We start from the raw sequence: 23,352 nt of genomic DNA, 5'->3' as shown, positions 1-23,352 counted from the left end.
CTCTTAATCTTTCTAATCCTACTACCACGTCTAAGTACAGCCCTGACGTCTGCAGCGGGGGTCGGGCATCCTGCTGACTGCGATGCCCTATTTCCTGAGATTGACAGGTTATCACTGCCTAAGGCCTAGGTGTCCCAGACCTGCTACGTGTCTCCTTCTCAGGTGCAGGTGCACTCTCCTCACCTTTACCCGCTGGGATCGCTGGCAAAGGGACGATGGAGTTGCAAAGAACCATTCGACTGCCCTGGATGAATGCCCCAGGGTGTCCTATCGGTGCCCCTGCTCCCAATGGCTGCCTGATGGCCTCTCCGTGATTTCCTGACGTGATGGGGGACCCGGAGATTCCCTATTCCCCTTTCACCGAGCCACAGCTGGAGCGCACCCATAGCTAGAGCGATGGTGTGGAGGTCCGAGCGCAAATCTGGCAGAAACTGCTGGACCTGGGCCTCCAAGGTGGCCACCATCTTTCCCGTGTTGACTGTGACGCATTTGCATGTCAGAGCCATGACAACAGACAGAACGTGGACAGACTCCTCCATCCTTTGGTCCAGTTTGCGGACGGCCTCTGACAACTCTGCCTGATGTTCCCCTGCCTGTCTCTGCATCTCCACCATATCCCTTAGGGCTGAGACCAAAAGGATGTCACCGGACTCAGACTCAGCAGAGTGTCGGAGACGTCGGCGGTCACTGCCTCTGCCTGTCGACCCATGTCTGTGAGGTGATCGCCAGATTTTGAACCTGAGCCTGTCCTAGAACTAGGATCCACAGAGTTGCGAGTATCTGCGCTGGGGGAGGGTGTAGGTGAACATAGTTCTTTCTCTGAGGATCACTCTGCTTCCTCCTCAGAGGTGGCCTTGAGGGTGGGGCTGTGTTTTCTGGCGGAGAACTTCCGCCCTCTTTCCATTCTGATAGATTAGAGAGAAGAGAGAATCCATGACTGCAGGCTCATACATCAAAGGCCACTCACAGTCATTGTCCACATGTTGCTTTGTTGGGACAACTGATGTTGCCTTCCAAGCAGGAACTATCCCATTCCTCACCAACGAGCTCTGCGGCCTGTACCTCAGAGGTTGATAGGGTCCAGGTCTCTGGAGTTCTCCCCTCCGATCGTGGCTCACTCTCCTTTATTGTGTGCAATCTTGCCCTGCATAAAGACGGATGGAATTCAGAAACATACAGGCCTATTATCTTTGCTAATCCCTCCCCGGTAAGTGATTAAGACACCGTGTATGCAGGGGATGGAGAGCTTAACGACGCTGAAACATTTTCAGTGTTGAGAACACATCTGCTGGGCTTGTGTGACTGCTTGATGTCCTTAAGAGAGTGTGGGTTTGCTGCGAGCAAAAATGCCCTCACCCTGGTGGAGCGGAGCTGATCATTCATCCATTTCCTGCACAGCAGGGTGGCCCAGTTCTGGCTCTGCGGCCACTAACTTCCCAGTCAGGTGGGAGGATCTCCTGCTCCCATCCCTCGGAAAAAGGATTTCCAACCTTTCCTGTATGTCCTGGAGGAAAATCCCCATGGAGGCCTCGTTGAATCGAGGGGCAGAGGGTTCCCTCATTTGGTACCATCGTGTTTGTTGTCTCCACAACACCTGGCATGAGGCATGTCACTTCCTGCCTCTACCCATCGCATCTCCCCGATGCGTGGTCAATGGGCTGAAAAGCAGAATATTGTGAGTATTCAGCAGGAATTGCACCGACTTTCTGTACCATAGAATTCCTACATTGCACAAGGTGGTCATTTGGCCCATCAAGTCTGCACCGACCCTCTTAAAGAGCGCTCGACCTAGTCCCATTCCCCCACCCTATTCCTGTAACCCCACCTAATCTGCCCATCCTTGTACACTAAGGGGCAATTTAGCATGGCCAATCCACCTATTTGGACTGTGGGAGGAAACCAGAGCACCCGAAGGAAACCCACACAGACACGGGGAGAGCGTGCAAACTCCACACAGAAATTCACCCAAGGCCGGGATTGAACTCGGGTCCCTGGTGCTGTGAGGCAGCAGTGCTGACCGCTGTGCCATGGTGTTGACCCGTTCATGGACATAGTCTCCAGAATGAAGAATCCCGTCCTGTGTAACATTTCCTGAGTAACAGCAGCTGACCAGATCATGATCATTGCACAGGCCACAGAGAGGCTAACAACGTCTTGCAGTTCAGTGTTTGCTGGCATCCCCTATGCTGCGATAGATCGTGGAGACTCACTACAAGACTGAACGTTGTCCCCATTTTGGTGGGAGGCCAAGGGCCCTGTTCCTTGGGTTTAAATGAGCTCCACCCCATCCTGAGGCAGTAAATTCAACTAGCCTGGGTTAGGGGTGTATCTTTGCAGAAGGTGGAACCAGTGACCTGCCCCACCACCCCCATGAGGTGCGTCCCATTCAGGGCAGGGCTGAGGATCGTTCCAACGTTCTGGGAGGTAAAGAGCCCAGAGCTACTTTATTTTAATCGTTTGGATGTCCTTGGGACATCTATTCAATGGTAATTGATTCAGGATCCCACCTAGATTGATTCTGGTTCTTAATTTTGCTGCCAGAGATTTTCCCATGTTTAGAATATGACCTACAGCAGGCATAAGACTCCTCTGGACCTATTAATCTGTGCCTGAACGATAGTATCATTTGTTGCAATGTTGTTATTTTGGCAACTGATTAACCTTTGACATAATCAGCACCAGCTTGCACTGATTGCACTGAACCCGAGCACAATGGATCTACACACAACCACACTAAATAGCAATTAGCCAGTAATTATGGACAGGAAACTGACCAAAGTAAATCTAGCTTCCGTATTCTGCATGCCTTTTATGAACACAAAATGCTTTTTAAATAAGATTTACTGCCTTAGATTGATGATGAGTCACAAAGCTAATACATATTCTGCTTGATATGAAACTGTGATGATTTATAGAACTGTCGGAATTTATTAATACAGGCTATGATGGAGGCACAGAGGAATATTTGACCTTGGAAGCAATGTGCGCCTTCAAAAAGAACCCATAGTGATGATGTTAGATTATAAGAGTTTCCGTAAAGGACCTCTATTGACAGTTACATGGGCAGGGTGGATATAGAGGGATTTGGGCCAAATGCGGGCAAGTGGGGCTAGCTTAGTGATAGAAACTGGGCGGCATGGACAAGCTGGGCCGAAGGGCCTGTTTCTAGGCTGCAAACATCTATGACTCTATGGCCAACGCTGACTATGACTTAGACTCTATGAAGAAGAAAATTGTTCTTTACAATTCTATTGGAGTTCTTTGAGTGCCAGAATGGGGTTGCTGGGCCAAGTCTTATTTGGCCATCACCCCCTGTGCTCGCTGACCTACATTGGCCTTAGATCGATTAAAAAAAAGATAATTCTTATTTTCGAATATCTCCAGCCTGATGACCCTCTGAGATCTCTGCATTCCTCCAAATTGAGCCTCTTATGCACCCCTGATTCTAATTGCTCCATAATCAGCAGTCTGGCCTTCATTTAGTAACAATAATAATCTTTATTAGTGTCACAAGAAGGCTTACATTAACGCTGCAATGAAGTTACTGTGAAAACTCCCCAGTCGCCACACTCTGGCGCCTGTTCGGGTACACTGAGGGAGAATTCAGAATGTCCGAATTCACCTAACAAGCACGTCTTTCATGGCTTGTGGGAGGAAACTGGAGCACCCGGAGAAAACCCACGCTGACACAGGGTGAACGTGCAGACTCCGCACAGACAGTGACCCAAGCATGAATCGAACCCAGGACCCTAGACTTGTGAAGCAACAGTGCTAACCACTGTGCTACCATGCCGCCCACCTAGCTCCTCTTTGAGGAGGTAACTAAGATGAAGGTAGAGCAGTTGATGTTGTATACATGGATTTTAGTAAGGCGTTTGATAAGGTTCCCCATGGTCGGCTCATGAAGAAAGTAAGGAGGTGTGGGATAGAAGGAAATTTGGACAATTGGATAAGTAACTGGCGATCACATAGAAGGCAGAGAGTGGTGGTGGATGGAAAATTTTCAGACTGGAGACCAGTTACCAGCGGTGTACCACAGGGATCAGTGCTGGGTCCTCTGAAAAATGGCAGATGGAATTTAACCCTGATAAGTGCGAGGTGATTCATTTTGGTAGAAAAAATTTGAATGCGCATTACAGGGTCAATGGCAGGGTTCTGAGGAATGTGGAGGAACAGAGAAATCTTGGGGTTCATGTCCACAGATCTCTGAAGGTTGCTTATAGTGTGTTAGCGTTTATTAACAGGGGGCTTGAGTTTAAGAGCCGCGGGGTTGTGCTGCAACTATACATGACCCTGGTGAGACCACATTTGGATTATTGTGTGCAGTTCTGGTCAACTGATTATAGGAAGGATGTGGAAGCATTGGAAAGGGTGCAAAGGAGATTTACCAGGATGCTGCCTGGTTTTCAGGATAGGTCTTGTGAGGAAAGGTTGAGGGAGCTAGGGCTTTTTTCTTTGGAGCGGTGGAGGATGAGAGGCGACTTAATCGAGGTTTATAAGATGATGAGGGGGATAGATAGAGTGGATGTTCAGAGACTATTTCCTCGGGTGGATGTAGCTGTTACAAGGGGGCATAGCTATAAGATTCAGGGTGGGAAATATAGGAGAGATGTCCTAGGTAGGTTCTCTACTCAGAGAGTGGTTAGGGTGTGGAATGGACTGCCTGCTGTGATAGTGGAGTCGGACACTTTAAGAACTTTCAAGCGGTTATTGGATAGGCACATGGAGCACACCAGAATGACAAGGGAGCGGGATAGCTTGATCTTGGTTTCGGACAATGCTCGGCACAGCATCGAGGACCGAAGGGCCTGTTCTGTGCTGTACTGTTCTATGTTCTAAAGGCACTGTGTAAATGAACGTTGCTGTTGCTAAAGTCCTGCAGCAAACCTTCTTGAATATACCTGGTACAACATGGTCATTGCAATCACAGTTAAATATAACCTCCAATCAATTTGGAGATCTTAACACATCATTTCAATTTGTCAATGTTAACCGGACACTTACCTCAGTCAATTCCAAGCAAACAACGGGATATTTCAAAGGCGAGACAGACTGTCCCAGCTGTTTCCATTCACATGTAATGAATCCGTTTAAACTTCGGTAATCATCGTGCACTTATTGCATTTTAAAAGGTAAAGTGCTCCACAAAGAATCTATTAAATAATGTGAGTTATGCTAAAAGTATGTTTTCCCCTCGAAGATGAGAAGTCAAATCAATAATGGAACAATTGTACTGCTGTCGCTGCACGCTCACTGTGACGCGATCACTTGGAATCAATTTTTGTGTCTTTTATTTCACCCGCTGTGAATGTCTCTGTCTTCACTTCTGTGCGTTCAGAGTCTTTTTCAGAGGGGAAAGCTGGCAGGAGTTAGCGGGGGGTGAGGTGTGTGGTGGAGGAGGGTGTGTGTGGTGGGCAATGGGGTCGGGGGGGTGGGGTGGGGTGTGATGGGGAATGAGGATGTGGTGGGGATGGGGGGTGGGGATGCAGAGTTATGGGGGATGGGAGGATGGTGGGGGATGCGGTTGTGCTGGGGATGGGAGGGTGGTGCAGGGTGGGGGATGGGGTGTAGGGGGTGGGAGGATGGTGGGGGACGGGGTTCTTCTGGGGATGGGAGGGTGGTGCAGGGTGGGGGATGGGGTGTAGGGGGTGGGAGGATGGTGGGGGGCAGGGTTGTGCTGGGAATGGGAGGGTGGTGCAGGGTGGGGGATATGATGTGGGGGATGGGAGGATGGTGGGGGACGGGATTGCGCTGGGAATGGGAGGGTGGTGCAGGGTGGGGATGGGGTGTGGGGGATGGGGTGTGGGGGATATGATGTGGGGGTGGGAGGATGGTGGGAGACGGGGTTGCGCTGGGAATGGGAGGGTGGTGCAGGGTGGGGGGATGGTGGGGGACGGGGTTGTGCTGGGGATGGGAGGGTGGTGCAGGGTGGGGGATATGATGTGGGGGATGGGAGGATGGTGGGGGACGGGATTGCGCTGGGAATGGGAGGGTGGTGCAGGGTGGGGGATGGGGTGTGGGGGATATGATGTGGGGGGTGGGAGGATGGTGGGGGACGGGATTGCGCTGGGAATGGGAGGGTGGTGCAGGGTGGGGGATGGGGTGTGGGGGATATGATGTGGGGGGTGGGAGGATGGTGGGGGACGGGATTGCGCTGGGAATGGGAGGGTGGTGCAGGGTGGGGGATGGGGTGTGGGGGATATGATGTGGGGGGTGGGAGGATGGTGGGAGACGGGGTTGCGCTGGGAATGGGAGGGTGGTGCAGGGTGGGGGATGGGGTGTGTGGGACGGGAGGATGGTGGGAGACGGGGTTGTGCTGGGGAGGGAGGGTGGTGCAGGGTGGGGGATGGGGTGTAGGGGATATGATGTGGGGGGTGGGAGGATGGTGGGAGACGGGGTTGCGCTGGGAATGGGAGGGTGGTGCAGGGTGGGGGATGGGGTGTGGGGGACGGGAGGATGGTGGGAGACGGGGTTGTGCTGGGGAGGGAGGGTGGTGCAGGGTGGGGGATGGGTGTGGGGTTGGGGTTTGGTGGGGGTCGGTGCAGGGTGGGGGGTAGGGTGTGGAGATGGGGGTGTGGTGGGGATAAGGGTGGTGATGGGGGATGGTGAGGGATGGGGGTGCGGTGGAAACCATAATTTTCAAGCACACACTAGGCCCCAGACGAGCGTTTGCACCACCACTGGTCCGAAAATTAATGTCTTCACATTAAAGGTGAAAATGATGACAAGGTCTCCTCAAAGTGCATTGTCATCGTCAGCTGCGGTTCAGCACTTTTACTCAGAGTCAGCTGCTTGTGAGTTCAACTGCCCCCTCCAGCGAATTGACCGCATAATCCAAGACTGACACTTGACTGCGGTACTGAGGGATGTCTGTCAGAGATGCTATCTTAAAGGTGAGACATTAGATTGGTGTCCCATCTGACTCCTGCATATAAAAGGATCCCATGGTCACTATTCAAATGATATGCAAGGGACCAAACCCCGGTGCTGACACAATATGTACAGTTCAATCTACAAAGCTAAATGATCTGGTCATTGGAGCTGGCACTGTCTCAAAGGGCCAAATGGCCTCCTTCTGTGCTGTAACCGTTCTTTGACTCTCTGATTATCTCACTGCTGCTTGTAGAACCTTGCTGCGCACAAACTGGCTGCTGTGTTTTCTGCCACTGCACCACTTCAGAAGCATCCAATTGGTTACAAAGTGTTCTGAAACATTCCGCGGGTGTAAAAGACCAGCACCTTCTTTTTTTATGTCAATAAAAAGCGTAACGTCCCAAATCGTTTTGGGCAGATTTCCCCGGCCACCCAGCCACGTGCCTCTCGGGGGCGGGAGGCGCCGCTCCATTCGCTGGCGGCGGGGTTCTCTGCTCCCTGCGCTGTCAACGGGAATTCGCACTGAAGCCACCCCACACCACCAGGAAAGACATGGGTGGGGGTGCACTGTCAGCGTGACCAGTGAATCCTGCCACCAGCGAACGCATGGAAAATTCTGGCTTTTCTCCCCAATGAGGGGCTTCTGACAGAGCGCTGTGATTGGAAACTCAACTGCCGATTGGTCCACAGCAAGGTTCCAGGGGCAGCAATAAAATAATCATAAATGTATCGAACCCTCGAATGGTTACTGTACAGATATCCACATTCAAACATTTAATTCCTTATATTAGATTCCTATTGCCGTTATATTTAGGCAGGTGTTTGCTTGCATTAATTTTAGCATGCAGTGCGCAGTGACCCGTAAGTAAGGCCAGCAATTAGAAGCAATCTTTCTCTCCAAAATGCAGACAAGGCGCCAAGCAACCTTCCAGGGGAAATAACTGGTCTACAGACAATTAACTCCAACCCAAACTGTTAGGTAAGTGGCTCGGCCCATAACTTGTCAATCTCCAGTGGATTGCCATTCTCGACGGCCTTCCCCTTCGCTGAAGTTCCCAAGCCCCTGTCTCGCCCAGCGTTCCTCACTCAGGCTGGATGAGGCAGGAGCAGGGAAGCGTACACCCAGCTGGATTGCTGTGGAGCAACTGGGCTGCAGAGAAGACGGGAATGCTCCCTTTTCACAACACTAGCTGCTGCAGTTTGAGGATAAGGGGTAAACCTTTTCGGACTGAGGTGAGGAGAGATTTCTTCACCCAGAGAGTGGTGAATCTGTGGAATTCACCGCCACAGAAAGTAGTTAAGGACAAAACGTTGTGTAATTTCAAGAAGGAATTAGATATACCATTAAAGGGATCAAGGGATATGGGGGAGGCGTGCAGGGTATTGAACTTGATGATCAACCATGATCATAATATATACTGGAGCAGGCTCGAACGGCCGAATGGCCTCCACCTGCTTCCATTTTCTATCTATGTTTGTATGGATGTAAAGGAGGTGCTTAAAGGGGCAATTTTGTTATTCTATAAATTTAGTGTACCCAATTCATTTTTTCCAATAGAGGGGCAATTTAGCATGGCCAATCCAACTACTCTGCACATCTTTGGGTTGTGGGGGCGAAACCCACGCAAACACAGGGAGAATGTGCAAACTCCACACGGACAGTGACCCAGAGCCGGGATCGAACCTGGGACCTCGGCACCGTGAGGCAGCAAATGCTAACCACTGCACCACCGTGCTGCCCCTTAAAGGGGCAGTTTGAAAGGAGAAGGTAAGATTCAAATATAAATGGTTCAGACAATAGGGGTGGAGAGCGCGGCGTCAGTCCGGGAGAGGGCTCAGACCAGAATGGGGGTTGGATTGGAAATGGAGGAGGGGGTGCATCGGACCTGGAGGGGGGGGGTTTGAATGGGAGGGGACTGTGACGGGGGAGGGGGCCGGACAGTGTTTGTGCGGGGTGTCCTGTGCGAGACTGGGTCTGGGTGTTTAAATCGTTTCTGTGGGATTAGAAGCAGTTTGTTTTGCACTAACTCTTTCAGAGTAATTAGCAGCGAAAAACTGGCAGAACCATCTGGAGTTATCGATATAAATTGCTTCTAACAGACGTTTACCAGTTTGGCGCAATTGTCCAGAGGAAGTTAGCTTTTCTGGATAATTACTGGGTAAACCCGTACCTGGGAACCTCCGAGAGGGATTCCCCAGCGCAACACTGGGGAACCGGGAAGTTATGGACCCGAGAGTTAGAAATGCTGACGGCAGATAAAGGAATGAAAGACTTTATAGTCAATTGAGTACTTTGTGATGTGTAGTTATTGTGATGATGGAGGAAATGCAACTGCCAATTTTTGCAGAGCAAGAGCCCATGAACAGCAAAGTGATGACAGCCCCTGCTCTTTTGAAAAGGAGTGCTGTGGGTCTCCTACACTTGCCTGGGAGATGAGACGGGGCCTCCAGGAATACGGGGCGCGATTCTCCGCTCCCCACGCCGGGTGGGAGAATCGCGTTGGGCCGGGCGACTCACGACACGTTGCCCTGGCACCCCCCCCCCGCGATTTTCCCACCCCCCCGCTCGGAGAATCGGCGCTCGGCCTGCAAAGGACCATGGGAATTATGGCCAACCCAGGACTCAGACAGGTACATAGCCTATGTGTATCCAAAACACAGGTAACCAGACCTGAACGGAACCTCCGCTCATTTACATTTCAATGGCCGATTTTCCCAGGACAATAGAACTCCAATCAAGCAACCGGTACAGCCACAGACTGAACGGCACCACTCCCTTGCTCAGAAAGCACAATTGCCAAGATCAATGACCGCTAAGGACCTGTCCAGCTACCAAGGCACCCGCCCCTTTATTGGCCGAAATCGGAGAGAGTGATCCAAGGTTAAGGACCGCCCAAGAGCACGAAATACCAGGGGGATAGAAGAGAGTGCAGCCATGTGTTCTGTCTCTCTTGGATCCGGCCTGTGCTTAACCCAATTGCAGCAGGAACAGCCAGCTAAGCTCAAGACCAACGATCGCTACCTGACAGATGAGCCCAGCAGAGACAGAGCCACTTTCTTCGAACCAGCCAAGTGAAATCCAGATAAAGGCCTTATCCATTTGCACAGTGCCGGTCACCCTGAAGTTATGTGTCGGTTATTGTGGCTGATAGGTGTAGTTTAACTCATAATAGATATTGAGTTTGCATGTTGAGATAACTCTTGTGTGTGTAAATAAACCATCTTTTGAACTAACTAACTGGTTGTGTGGTCATTTGATCTGTATAAAGGAAAGACTTGTGATTCACCGAGATAAATAAATAGAGCAACAGTAGGATTACCGAGAATGTACAACTTAGAAACATACCATTCTGCCCAACTGCAAATTATCCTTAATGTTAATTAGTTATAAAGCAAGCTCTCACATTTTTACCCATCCTTATATCTCCATTATTAATGATGGGTTGATTTGAGCTCACACATGTGACATCAAGCACCCTCCATGTATGTACATTTGGCGCCAAATCACCCAAGGCAAGAGGTCTGTTTTGTTGCAAGAAACAGACGACCAGAGACACAAATAGGCAGTGTACCTACTGGACAGGAACTCACATCTGAATCGGCTGGAGAGAGCTGCACAGGAGAGTCCACAGCAGGACAGATCAATGCTAGTGGTAGAACATAGAACATAGAACATAGAACACTACAGCGCAGTACGGGCCCTTCGGCCCTCGATGTTGCGCCGACCTGTGAAACCATCTGAAGCCTATCTCACCTACACTATTCCATTTTCATCCATATGTCTATCCAGTGACCACTTAAATGCCCTTAAAGTTGGCGAGTCTACTACTGTTGCAGGCAGGGCGTTCCACACCCCTACTACTCTCTGAGTAAAGAAACTGCCTCTGATATCTGTCCTATATCTATCACCCCTCAATTTAAAGCTATGTCCCCTCGTGTTGGTCATCACCATCCGAGGAAAAAGACTCTCACTGTCCACCCTATCTAACCCTCTGACTATCTTATATGTCTCTATTAAGTCACCTCTCAGCCTTCTCCTCTCTAACAAAAACAACCTCAATTCCCTGAGCCTTTCCTCGTAAGACCTTCCCTCCATACCAGGCAACATCCTAGTAAATCTCCTCTGAACCCTTTCCAAAGCTTCCACATCCTTCCTATAATGTGGTGACCAGAACTGCACGTAGTACTCCAGGTGCGGCCGCACCAGAGTTATGTACAGCTGCAGCATGACCTTGTGGTTCCGAAACTCAATCCCCCTGCTTATAAAGGCTAGCACACCATATGCCTTCTTAACAGCCCTATTAACCTGGGTGGCAACTTTCAGGGATTTATGTACCTGGATGCCGAGATCTCTCTGTTCATCTACACTACCAAGAATCTTGCCATTAGCCCAGTACTCTGCATTCCTGTTACTCCTTCCAAAGTGAACCACCTCACACTTTTCCACATTAAACTCCATCTGCCACCTCTCAGCCCAGCTCTGCAGCTTATCTATGTCCCTCTGTATCCTATAACATCCTTCAGCACTATCCACAACTCCACCGACCTTCGTGTCATCTGCAAATTTACTAACCCATCCTTCTACACCCTCTTCCAGGTCATTTATAAAAATGACAAACAGCAGTGGCCCCAAAACAGATCCTTGCGGTACACCACTAGTAACTGAACTCCAGGATGAACATTTGCCATCAACCACCACCCTCTGTCTTCTTTCAGCTAGCCAATTACTGATCCAAACCGCTAAATCACCTTCAATTCCATACTTCCTTATTTTCTGCAATAGCCTACCGTGGGGAACCTTATCAAACGCCTTACTGAAATCCATATACACCACATCAACAGCTTTACCCTGATCCGCCTGTTTGGTCATCTTCTCAAAAAACTCAATAAGGTTTGTGAGGCATGACCTACCCTTCACAAAACCGTGTTGACTATCGCTAATCAACTTGTTCTTTTCAAGATGATTATAAACCCTATCTCTTATAACCTTTTCCAACATTTTACCTACAACCGAAGTAAGGCTCACAGGTCTATAATTACCAGGGTTGTCTCTACTCCCCTTCTTGAACAAGGGGACAACATTTGCTATCCTCCAGTCTTCCGGCACTATTCCTGTCGACAAAGACGACATAAAGATCAAGGACAAAGGCTCTGCAATCTCCTCCCTGGCTTCCCAGAGAATCCTAGGATAAATCCCATCTGGCCCAGGGGACTTATCTATTTTGACATTTTCCAAAATTGCTAACACCTCCTCCTTTTGAACCTCAATTCCATCTAGCCTGGTCGACTGAACCTGAGTGTTCTCCTCGACAACATTGTCTTTCTCCAGTGTAAACACTGACGAAAAATATCCATTTAACGCTTCCCCTATCTCCTCTGATTCCACACACAACTTTCCACTACTGTCCTTGATTGGCCCTAATCTTACTCTAGTCATTCTTTTGTTCCTGATATACCTATAGAAAGCCTTAGGGTTTTCCTTGATCCGATCCGCCAACGGCTTTTCGTGTCCTCTCCTCGCTCTTCTTAACTCTCCCTTTAGGTCCTGCCTGGCTAACTTGTAACTCTCAAGTGCCCTAACTGAGCCTTCATGTCTCATCCTAACATAAGCCTTCTTCTTCCTCTTGACAAGTGCTTCAACTTCCTTAGTAAACCACGGTTCCCTTGCTCGACAACTTCCTCCCTGCCTGACAGGTACATACTTATCAAGGACACGCAGTAGCTGTTCCTTGAAAAAGCTCCACATTTCGATTGTACCCATCCCCTGCAGTTTCCTTCCCCATCCTATACATCCTAAATCTTGCCGAATAGCATCATAATTGCCTTTCCCCCAGCTATAATTCTTGCCTTGCGGTATATACCTATCCCTGCCCATTGCTAAAGTAAACATAACCGAGTTGTGATCACTATCACCAAAGTGCTCACCTACATCTAAATCTAACACCTGGCCGGGTTCATTACCCAGTACCAAATCCAATGTGGCCTCGCCCCTTGTTGGCCTGTCTACATACTGTGTCAGAAAACCCTCCTGCACACACTGCACAAAAACTGACCCATCTATAGTACTCGAACTATAGTATTTCCAGTCAATATTTGGAAAGTTAAAGTCCCCCATAACAATGCCACACCCCCCCCCCCTCTTTTACCATCTTCTCTGTTCTTACAGAAACATCTAAATCCTGGAACCTGCAACAACCATTCCTGTCCCTGCTCTACCCATGTCTCCGAAATCGCCACAACATCGAAATCCCAGGTACCTATCCATGCTGCAAGCTCACCCACCTTATTCTGGATGCTCCTGGCGTTGAAGTAGACACACTTCAAACCAGCGTCCTGCTTGCCGGTGCCCTCTTTCGAACTTTTAACCCTATCCCTGACCTCACTACTCTCAACATCCTGTACACTGGGACTACAATTTAGGTTCCCATCCCCCTGCTGAATTAGTTTAAACCCCCCCGAAGAGCACTAGCAAATCTCCCCCCCAAGGAAATTGGTACCCCTCTGGTTCAGGTGAAGACCATCCTGTTTGTAGAGGTCCCACCTACCCGAGAATGAGCCCCAATTATCCAGGAAACCAAAACCCTCCCTCCTGCACCATCCCTGTAGCCACGTGTTCAACTCCTCTCTCTCCTTATTTCTCACTTCGCTAGCACGTGGCACGGGTAACAACCCAGAGATAACAACTCTGTTTGTTCTAGCTCTCAGCTTCCACCCTAGCTCCCTGAATTTCTGTCTCAAATCCCCATCTCTCTTCCTACCTATGTCGTTGGTACCTATGTGGACCACGACTTGGGGCTGCTCCCCCTCCCCCTTAAGGATCCCAAAAACACGATCAGAGACACAACGAACCCTGGGAGGCAACACACCAACCGTGAGTCTCTTTCGTTCCCACAGAACCTCCTGTCTGTTCCTCTAACTATGGAGTCCCCAATGACAAGTGCTCTGTTCCTCTTTTCCCTTCCCTTCTGGTAGCTCAGCACAGAGCTCCAGGGCCTCTGGTTAACAGCCTACAAAGAAGAAACGTAACTCGAGAACTAAACAGTATAAAGATGATTTTTTGAGGTATGCTTTTGTCAATTGTGTCAATGCAAATAAGGATGCAAAGCCCATGTGGGTCCTATGCAGGGAAGCACTGGCAAATAAGAGGAGAAGTTTCAGATTTTGAAAGAGAAGTGGTGGGCGAAAAATTGCTTTTTGAGGTTGAGATCGCAGAGTCTGTTATTAACTTATAGCTGACTCCAAATGAAAAAGATAAAGGTTTCTATTGGAAGATTTTAATGAAAATTTGATTCTAATTGTATCGGGCAATTTAAGGACTAAATGCCTGGTGTTAGAATGTGATCTTGTCTTTTAAAAAGGAGAGTTCTGCTTTGCAGTGCTTGGGTAGTTTCAGCAGTCAGCATGTGAAAATGACACAGGAATATGTTTATCATCTGGGCTAATATATAATGGTTTGTCTGGGGAGGTCCTTGGGAGTTAAAGTGCTTTGCAGCCTGCAGAGAGAATTTGTTTTTTTCAGCTTGTGAAGGCGAGATAATTACTGGGTGGAACCAAGGAATGCAGAGAAACATTTTGAGAAGCTGTGGAGGGAGGCAGTTTGGCGAAAGCTGTGGAGACAGAGTGCTGTATGCAGACTTTTGGAAGTGAAGTCTGATCTAGAAACCCTTGCTTTTTTAGACCACAGATAAAAGCAGTTTTATTTCCCAGTTGGGACATTTAGGAAAGAGGAGTGTTGTTATTTTTGAGGTAGAGCAGTCCTGTCTGAGGACAGGGAATAGGCTGAACCAACCCAGTTGAAGCAGCTATTTGAAGATATTCAGCCAGAGTCTGACGGGGTTGTAACAAGAGCCAGAATCTTTCCTGTAATGCAAGTATTACTTTACGTCATGCTAGTTTAAGTTGGATTCAGAGCTGTAGGTTTATTTTCTGGTTGTTTAATGGGAAATTGAATAGTAGCGTTAAGGTGTAAGTGTAAGCTGTTCTTTTTTTTTTCTTTTTTTTAATAAATTTAGATTACCCAATTATTTTTTCCCATTAAGGGGCAATTTAGTGTGGCCAATCCACCTACTCTGCACATTTTTGGGTTGTGGGGCGAAACCCACGCAGACACGGGGAGAATGTGCAAACTCCACACGGACAGTGACCCAGAGCCGGGATCGAACCTGGGACCTCAGCGCCGTGAGGCGGTTGTGCTAACCACTAGGCCACCGTGCTGCCTAAGCTGTTCCTTTTGTGTGCAAAGTTAAAAGTTTAATATTATAGTTATAATAAAGTTTTGTTTTAAAAATACCAAAGTCCCATTTTTTTAATGCAATCATTCTTTTGGCACAGTCTTAAAATAAACTAAAACATTAGGGTTTTGGTCCAATATCCTAGCCAATGTTGGGGTCTGGTATGGGTTCCTAATAAAATTGGGGGCTCGTCCGGGAGCAGGATCAGTCCCTTGGTCAGGATCGGGATCTTAAGTATAATTCCTTGTTTGGCTTGGGAGTATTGAATTTAAAGAGAGTGTGTGTGTGAGTGTGTGTGAGTAACGATTGCATTCTTTCAGATTTTGAAATTTAAATAGGGAGTGACAGGAAATGGCAAAATATTTCCTGGGTGTGAAAGTGATTACTGGGTATGGTTTGAAAAGGGAAACAAAATCAAAACTTTTGGGATGGTGGAGAAGCTACAGTTAACCTTATCTATAAGGGTGAGGAAGATAGAGATACTACAAGCTACAGCTCAATATGTAAGTTGGCCAGAGACCCAGTCTGAATCATTGGAATTAGCTTGAATTAAATTATAAAGGGAAATGATGAAATTGGAAATAGAAGCAAAGGAAATGGAGAGATTGGCAATAGCAGAAGAAAGGAAAATGGGAGGGAAGAAAAGTAAGAAGAGAGGGCTTTTCAAAAGGAAATGGAAAGGTGAAAGATTGAGATAGAAACAGAAAGATCAGCAAAGGAAAAAAAGGATAAGGAAAGAGAGAAATTGGCAATGTCAGAAGCAAAGGGAAAGGAGAGAGAATTTGAACTTCAGAACAATGTTGATTTAAAAGTTGGAGTTAAAGGCAGAAGCTGAGAAAGGTCTAGAGGAAGAAGAAATGCTACCTAGTCAATATCTTTAAACATTGCCAAGATTTAATGAGAATGATGTAGAAGCTGTTTTCATTTCATTTGAGAAGGTGGCTAAACAATTGAATTGATCAAAGTCCATGTGGGTAATATTGGTTCAAACAAAGTTGGTAGGTAGAGCTAGTGAGGTGTTTGAATCACGATCTGAAGAGGTTTGATAAACTATAGTAAGTGCATATGAACTAGTGTCAGAAGCCTACAGACAACATTTTAGAAATCAAAGAAATGAACCAGGTCAGACATATATATAAAATTTGAAAGAATTAAACAAAATTATTTCAATCGGTGGATTAAAAATAGACCAAATGTATGGCACTCTTCGGAAACAATTATGTTGGAGAAATTTAAAGATTCACTTCCCACAGTCGTGAGAATTCACGTGGAAGAGCAAAGAATTAAAACTGCTTGACTGGCAGCAGAAATGGCAGATGATTTTGAATTGGTTCACAAAGTAAAGACTGGTTTTGACATCAATTTCAATCTGTGAAGGATAGAAACTGACAAAATGAGAAATTCACAGGTGGTCAATGCAAATGAGGTAATGTTAAGGTGAATGTGACTCAGAGTAAGAAGGAACCCTATGATAGTGAATGAGAGATAAGAAAGCTTAAGAGTTTTCATTGTAATAAAGTTGGACATGTGAAGCCTCAGTGTTGGTGTCTCAAGAAAAGTCCATTTGAAGACAGGCTCAATAAAACAGGATAAGTCTGTTGGAAGAAAAGCCAGTGGAAGAGGTGCACCAGAGTGTACAGCCTGTTAAAGAGGTTGGTGGATAAAATGGTGGCAGAACTTTTTAAGGATTTTATTTGTGAGGGTAATGTTTACGCGTGTATACAAGGTGGAGGATGAAAGGAGATTAAAATCTTAAGGGAGACAGAAGCAAGTCAATACTTAATGGTGAGAGATATGGAGACATGTATTTTGGAAGGAGTTTTGCCAGAAAAGGTGGTAATATGCGGAATTAATGGTGAGAGGAGTAATGCACCTTTATGTAAGGTAAGGTTCGAGAGTCCAGTGAAAAGTGGTGAAGTGGTAGTAGGAGCAATAAAAAAATTAAATTTTTCAGCAGCGCAGTTTATCCGAGGTAATAAACCTCGGTGGGGGGTGCAGCCTACTGTGGTTGAAAAACCAGTGGAAAGTCAAGCAATTGAGATGTTGCAAGAAGTATATGCAAGAGTGTTTCTTGATTGCATGGTGACCAGATCACAAAGCCACAGGTTGAGACAGGAGGAATAGAACTTGAGGAGTACAGAAAGAGAGGCTGAGGTTCAGTTGTCAGAAGCCATGTTTGATCAGATGGTTGTTAAAGAACAAGAGCAGGTAGTGGATGGATCTTTACTTCAAGCAAGCTGGTTGAATTACAGCAGAAAGATACAGAGATAAAGCAGTTGTATCAGAAAGCATACATGGAAATAGAATCTAAGTGTATATCAGAATGTTATTACATTAAAAATCATGTATTCATGAGAAAATGGAGAACATTACATATTCAAGCAGATGAGAAATGGGCAGAAGATCATCAAGTGGTATTACCGGTGGTTTATAGAAAGGAGGTGTTGCAGTTAGTGCATGAGGTTCCAGTAGGGGCCATTTAGGAGTAAGGAAAACTCAAGCAAAAATACAAAAATATTTTTATTTACCTGGACTGCATAAGAATGTAATTGGATTTTGCTGTGCATGTCACATATGTCAGGTAATAGGGGTATCTCAGGCAGTAATCAAACCAGCACCTTTAATACCCATTCCAGCATTTGAGGACCATTTTACTGGGGTCCTAACTGATTGCATGGGACCTCTGCCTAAAACCAAAAGCAGAAATCAGAATCTGTTGACCATAGATGTGTCTACTAGGTTTCCAGAGGCAATTCCATTGAGAAACATTACATCTAAGAAGGTTGTAGAGGAATTAACATAATTTTTTATTAGATATGGGCTACAAAAATAAATTCAATCAGGTCAGGGATTCAATTTTATGTGGAAGTTATTCAACAAAGTTGAAAGCAATTTAACTCAACGGCGTATCATCCGGAATCAAAGGGGCATCAGAAAGATGGCATCAAGCTCTAAAGACCATATTCAGGGCCTGTAATCAGGATTATCCAGAGGATTGGGATAAAGGTGTTTTTGTACATTTGTATCATTTATACTATCTGCAGTTAGGGATGCCCCAAATTAATCAACTAAATTCAGTCCATTCAAATTGATTTTTACTCATGAGAAGACCACTTAAATGAAATGAAATGAAAATCGCTTAATGTCACAAGTAGGCCTCAATGAAGTTACTGTGAAAAGCCCCAGTCGCCACATTCCGGCGCCTGTTCGGGGAGGCTGTTACGGGAATCGAACCGTGCTGCTGGCCTGCTTGGTCTGCTTTCAAAGCCAGCGATTTAGCCCTGGAAAAGGGAGAGATTAATTAGGGCTGGTGAGTTGGCTAGTAAACGTTTAAAATTATCACAACAGGTGATGAAAAAAGAGATGGATAAGCACTCAAAAATCCGTAGTTTGTTAGTGGGGAGAAAGTACTTGTATTGTTATCAATGGTAGGTGAACCATTCAAAGCAAGATTTTGTGGGACTTATTAAATTGAAAGGAAATTGAGTGAAGTGAATTAATTGATAAGAACAGCCAAGACAGAAGGAAAACTCAGAGTGTGTTGTATTAATATGCTCAAAAGGTATTTTGAATGAGAAGGAGGATGTGCTGGTGGTTGTAACTCAGGGAGAGGAGATAAATCCAGTTGATTCTAAATTTGATATTCCTCAAATTAAATTGGATAATGAGGATGTCTTAAAAAATTGGGCTAGTTTATTCAGTTACCTTCCGGAGGAAAATCAGAATGACCAAAAAGAATTATTACAGCCACATAGAGCTGTATTTGGAAATAAATTGGGAAATATGAAAGTCATCATGCATGATGTAGATGTAGCAAATGTTATTCCCATTAAACAACATCCATACAGGCTCAATGTTTGTAAACATGGGTTTTCTTCACTTAGGCCACTGAACCGTAAAGAGAAATGAATGAATCTAAGCTACAGACAGATTATAGACGCTGTCAATCACAGACCACTACTAGAAAGCTATGAATGACTTGCAGCTAATGGATCTGTGGGAGCCAGACACAGATCACAGCTGTTCTCCTTCGAGGAATGGGTGAGAGAGCTTCAAGGTAAGTGTTACAGCTGTAATTCTTCTAACTGCTCCTGTCTGGATTCCTCTCAAGCTTCCAGATAGGGGTCTCTTTTCTTGGGGTGTCCCCCCTATTACAGGGGTCCTTATGGGGTTTCCCTTTGGTCAAAGGGCCCATGTGGAGTATCTTTATTACAGGGGCCCCTCTGGGGGTCTCCCTATTATGAGGGCCCCCCTGGGGATCCCACTATTGTGAGGGTCCTTGGGGGCTGGGAATCTCCCTATTACAGGGATCCCTGTGGATGGCCACCCTATTACAGGGGTCCAGGAGGGGGGATGTGCGGTTTCTGGTGGAGAGTGGGTAGGCAGCCAGTGCATTGTGAGGGGGTGGGCGGGGGTTGGGGGGGGGGGGGGGGGGGGGGAGGTGGGGGGGGGGGGTTGGCATGGCATTGGGCTCAGATCGTCTCTAATATTAACAATTTTTCTTAGTGTCACAAGTAGCTTACATTAACACTGCAATGAAGTTACTGTGAAAGTCCCCTCGTCGCCACATTCCAACGCCTGTTCGTGTACATTGAGGGAGAATTCATAATATCCCATTTTCCTATCAAGCACGTGTTTGGGGTCTCGTGGGAGGAAACCGGAGCGCCCGGAGGAAACCCATGCAGATACAGGGAGAACGTGAAGACTCCGCACATACAGTGACCTAAGCCGGGAATTGAACCTGGAACCCTGGCGCTGTGAAGCAACAGTGCTAACCACTGTGCTACCATGCCGCCCTTCTACCAACATGACCCTGGCACGATGGACCTCATGGTGGGCCAAGGGGTTAACTCCATGGGGGTTTACCCCCTTGTCCCACTACACTGTCCATCACACCAGGGCCACACTGGTAGAGACCACAAGTGATCCACACCCAAATGACCATAGTCCATTAAAGGTCTTGGACAAGTTGAACAATCAAAATGCAAGACTGTTCAGATGGAGTTGTTGTTACAACTGTTTAAATTAGAAATTCTATTTGTGGCAGGCAGAGAAAATGTGATTACCGATGTTTAATCACGATTGTGAAGTGTGAGAAGATTGGAATGTTTGAAGGTGGAAAGACTGAAATGGACTATAATCATATTTACATTTGGATGTTTAAAATGTAAAATGATATGTATTTTATAGAGCATAAGTTGGGTTTAATCATGAGGGAGGGAGGGGTAACGAATGCAGGATTTTAGACATATTGGATCAGAAACATTTGGCAATTTAAGGGTCAAACACCTGGGTTAGAGTGGTTTGACTGCATGCTTTTTTTTAAACGGGGGCTGGTTTAGCTCAGTTGGCTAGACAGCTGGTTCGTGATACAAAGGGAGGCCAGCAGTGCGGCTTCACATTCCTGTACCAACTGAGGTTATTCATGAAGGCTTGCCTTCTCAACCTTGCTCTTTGCTTGAGGTGCAGTAATCCTCAGATTTAATCATCACCAGTCAGCTCTCCCCAGAGAGTATAAAGCAGCCTGCAGTCATCTGGGACTATGGCTACTTTGCATGATTTTAAAATAATCTTCTTTTGCAAGACCAGAAAGCTTTAAGGAGCCAGAGGTGAATTTGACCATCGTAAAAACCTGGGCGAATGCATTGTTGTTTGACTAGGGGGAGCCCCTGGGGAGTTAATTTGCTTTCAGCCTGGGCAGTTAATTTGTTTTGACACTGGGGAGATAATGTCATTGCTGGGTAAGGTATTCAGCCATTGTGAGAAAGATTTTGAGTTGAGGTCTGACTGAGTCCACGAATAAGGGGCAGCATCCTCCGCCCCGCCGCGCCACCTTTCAGCCTTGACCCGCTGGCGGGATCCTCCGGTACACCGGCCGGTCAATAGGGTTCCCCATTGTGGGGCAGCCCCACGCTGTCGGGAAACCCCCCCCCCCCCCCCCCCCCGGGCGCCGGCAAAACGGAGAAATCCCGCCGGCGGAGAGTTCCGACCAGGGTCTTTGCTTTCACAGTAGGATAGTTAACAAGGATTAATGGTATTTAAAGCCGTGCCGACTTATTTGAGGACAAGGAAGAGGCTGAAACAAACCAGTTGAAAGAGCTTTTTGAAGACATGCAGCCAGAGTCTGCAGGGGTTTTAACAAGAGCCAAATCTGTTCTGGAAAGCAAGAATTAATCCGTGCCATTGGGATGTAGGATGGATGGAGAGCGGCATGTTTGTCCTGTCTTGTTGTTTAATTGAGAACAGAGAAAGTAATTAAAGGTATTGTATTCACTGCATTGACTAGTGTTGTTTAAAGGGGTAATTGTAAGCTATTTTCAGATGTGATGTGAAAGAGTTTAATATTGTATTAATAGTAAAGTTCAGTTTTAAAATAACAAATCCCTATTTCTTCATGCAATCTCTCCTGGAATGAAGTATTCTTTCTGCACAACTTTACAAAATAAACTAAAATATTTGGGATTCTATCCAGTACTCTAGCCACTGTTGAGGTCTGGTCTGGTGTCGTAATGCAGGATAAATAGCTAAGACAGTGTTCCTTTTGAAACCCCATCCACCTCCACCCAGATGCAATTCTATGGTGGGGTGTGCCGGGCCCTGGGCGGGAAAGCCGCCCATGCCCCTATTGAGGCCCTTAATTTGCCACTTTTCCCAGCCAGCCTCAATTTTTGGCTGGCGGTGCCTGAAGGGAGAGACTGAATATGCTTTCACCCTCAATCTCAGGTGAGAAGGCAGAAAGGCACATCAATCTCAAGACCCCTTCAGGGACCTAAGAACTTCAGCCATCCAGCCCCACCCCTTTAGCCTAACTGCCGACACTGAGATTCACAGACGACTCTGAACAACCTCCCAGGGCATCCCCTCCTCCCCCTCACCCCTTCTCCTCCCCCCTCCCCCCCCCCTCCCCACTCCGGGATCCCTGGTACTTCCCTGACGTGCGGTCTCGAGACTTAGTGTCAGGCATGTCGCTGCAGTACCTCTTCCGGACACTCCGGCGCTGTGCCTGGAGGGACTGGACAGCTGTCGGCCAATCAAATTGGACGACAGATCTCCAGGGTGGGCCTCCATCTCAGTGTGGTTCGAAGGCCCGCCTGCTGCCAACCAAAACTAAATTGAGTTTGAAATGGCAACGGGCCTTTCAGAGTAGGTGGGGGAGTGTTTCCCACCAACTCTCCGGATTACGAGTGCCTATGTGTCCCAGCAGAATCCCAGCAGGAATACTAAAGATTTGTGCCAAGCAGTTCCAGGGCTCCCACAACATGAAAATCTACCCAACTACACAACCAACTGAATATGCCCCAGGTACGTCCTGTTGACAAACCAATCTGGTCAGTTATCAACACGTCAGTCTACTCCTGAGTATCGGAAAAGTGGTGGAACAAGTTATCACTGCTGCAATTAAGGGGCACTTACTCAGCAACAACCAGCTCAGGTGTGTTTAGGTTCTACCAGGAGCACTGTGCTCCAGACCTCATTACAGTTTGGCGCCAAGCGTGAACAAAAGAACTGAGTTCAAGAGTTAAGGTTAGAGTACTACCTTGACATGAAGGCAACATTTGACCGAGTGTAGCATCAAGGATACCTAACAAAATTGGAGTCAATGGAAATCAGGAGGATGTGATACTTGGTTGTTGAAGGTCAATCATCTCAACTGCAGGATTGACTTCAGGAATTCCCCAGGGTAGTCTCCACGGTCCAACCATCTTCAGCTACTTCCTCACTGACCTTTGCTTCATCATAAGATTAGAAATGGGAATGCTGACACCACTCAAGAGCTAGGAATCTCCAAATCCCGTCTACCATCTACAAGGCAGAAGTCAGGAGTGTGATAGAATACTCCCCATTTGCAGCTCCAACCACACTCAAGACGCTTGACGCCAACCAGCGCAAAACAACCCGTTTAATTGGCAGCTCATCTCCGACCTTAAACCCCTGTACATCATGCCTGCAAAGTGTACCATAGACAAGCAGAACAAGACAGTAATTCATCAAGGCTTCTCTGACAACATGTGACATTCACCACCGAGAAGATCAAGGGCAGCAGGTGCATGGGAACATCACTGTAAATAAGTTCCCCTCCCAGTCACACATCATCCTCTTGATCTAGTGCCATCAACATATCCTATTTCCTTTCTCCATAATGTGCTTACTAGCTTCCCTTTAAATGCATCCGTGCTCCTTCTGATGGATTTATTTATTTTTTGATTTTTAAAATCTTTTTTAATTTAGAGTACCCAATTCCTTTTTT

This window comes from Scyliorhinus canicula, chromosome 2 (genome assembly GCF_902713615.1).
Source record: "Scyliorhinus canicula chromosome 2, sScyCan1.1, whole genome shotgun sequence".
Classification (NCBI taxonomy): domain Eukaryota; kingdom Metazoa; phylum Chordata; class Chondrichthyes; order Carcharhiniformes; family Scyliorhinidae; genus Scyliorhinus; species Scyliorhinus canicula.
The sequence above is the reverse complement of the archived record's forward strand: the minus strand, read 5'-3'. Positions refer to the sequence as shown.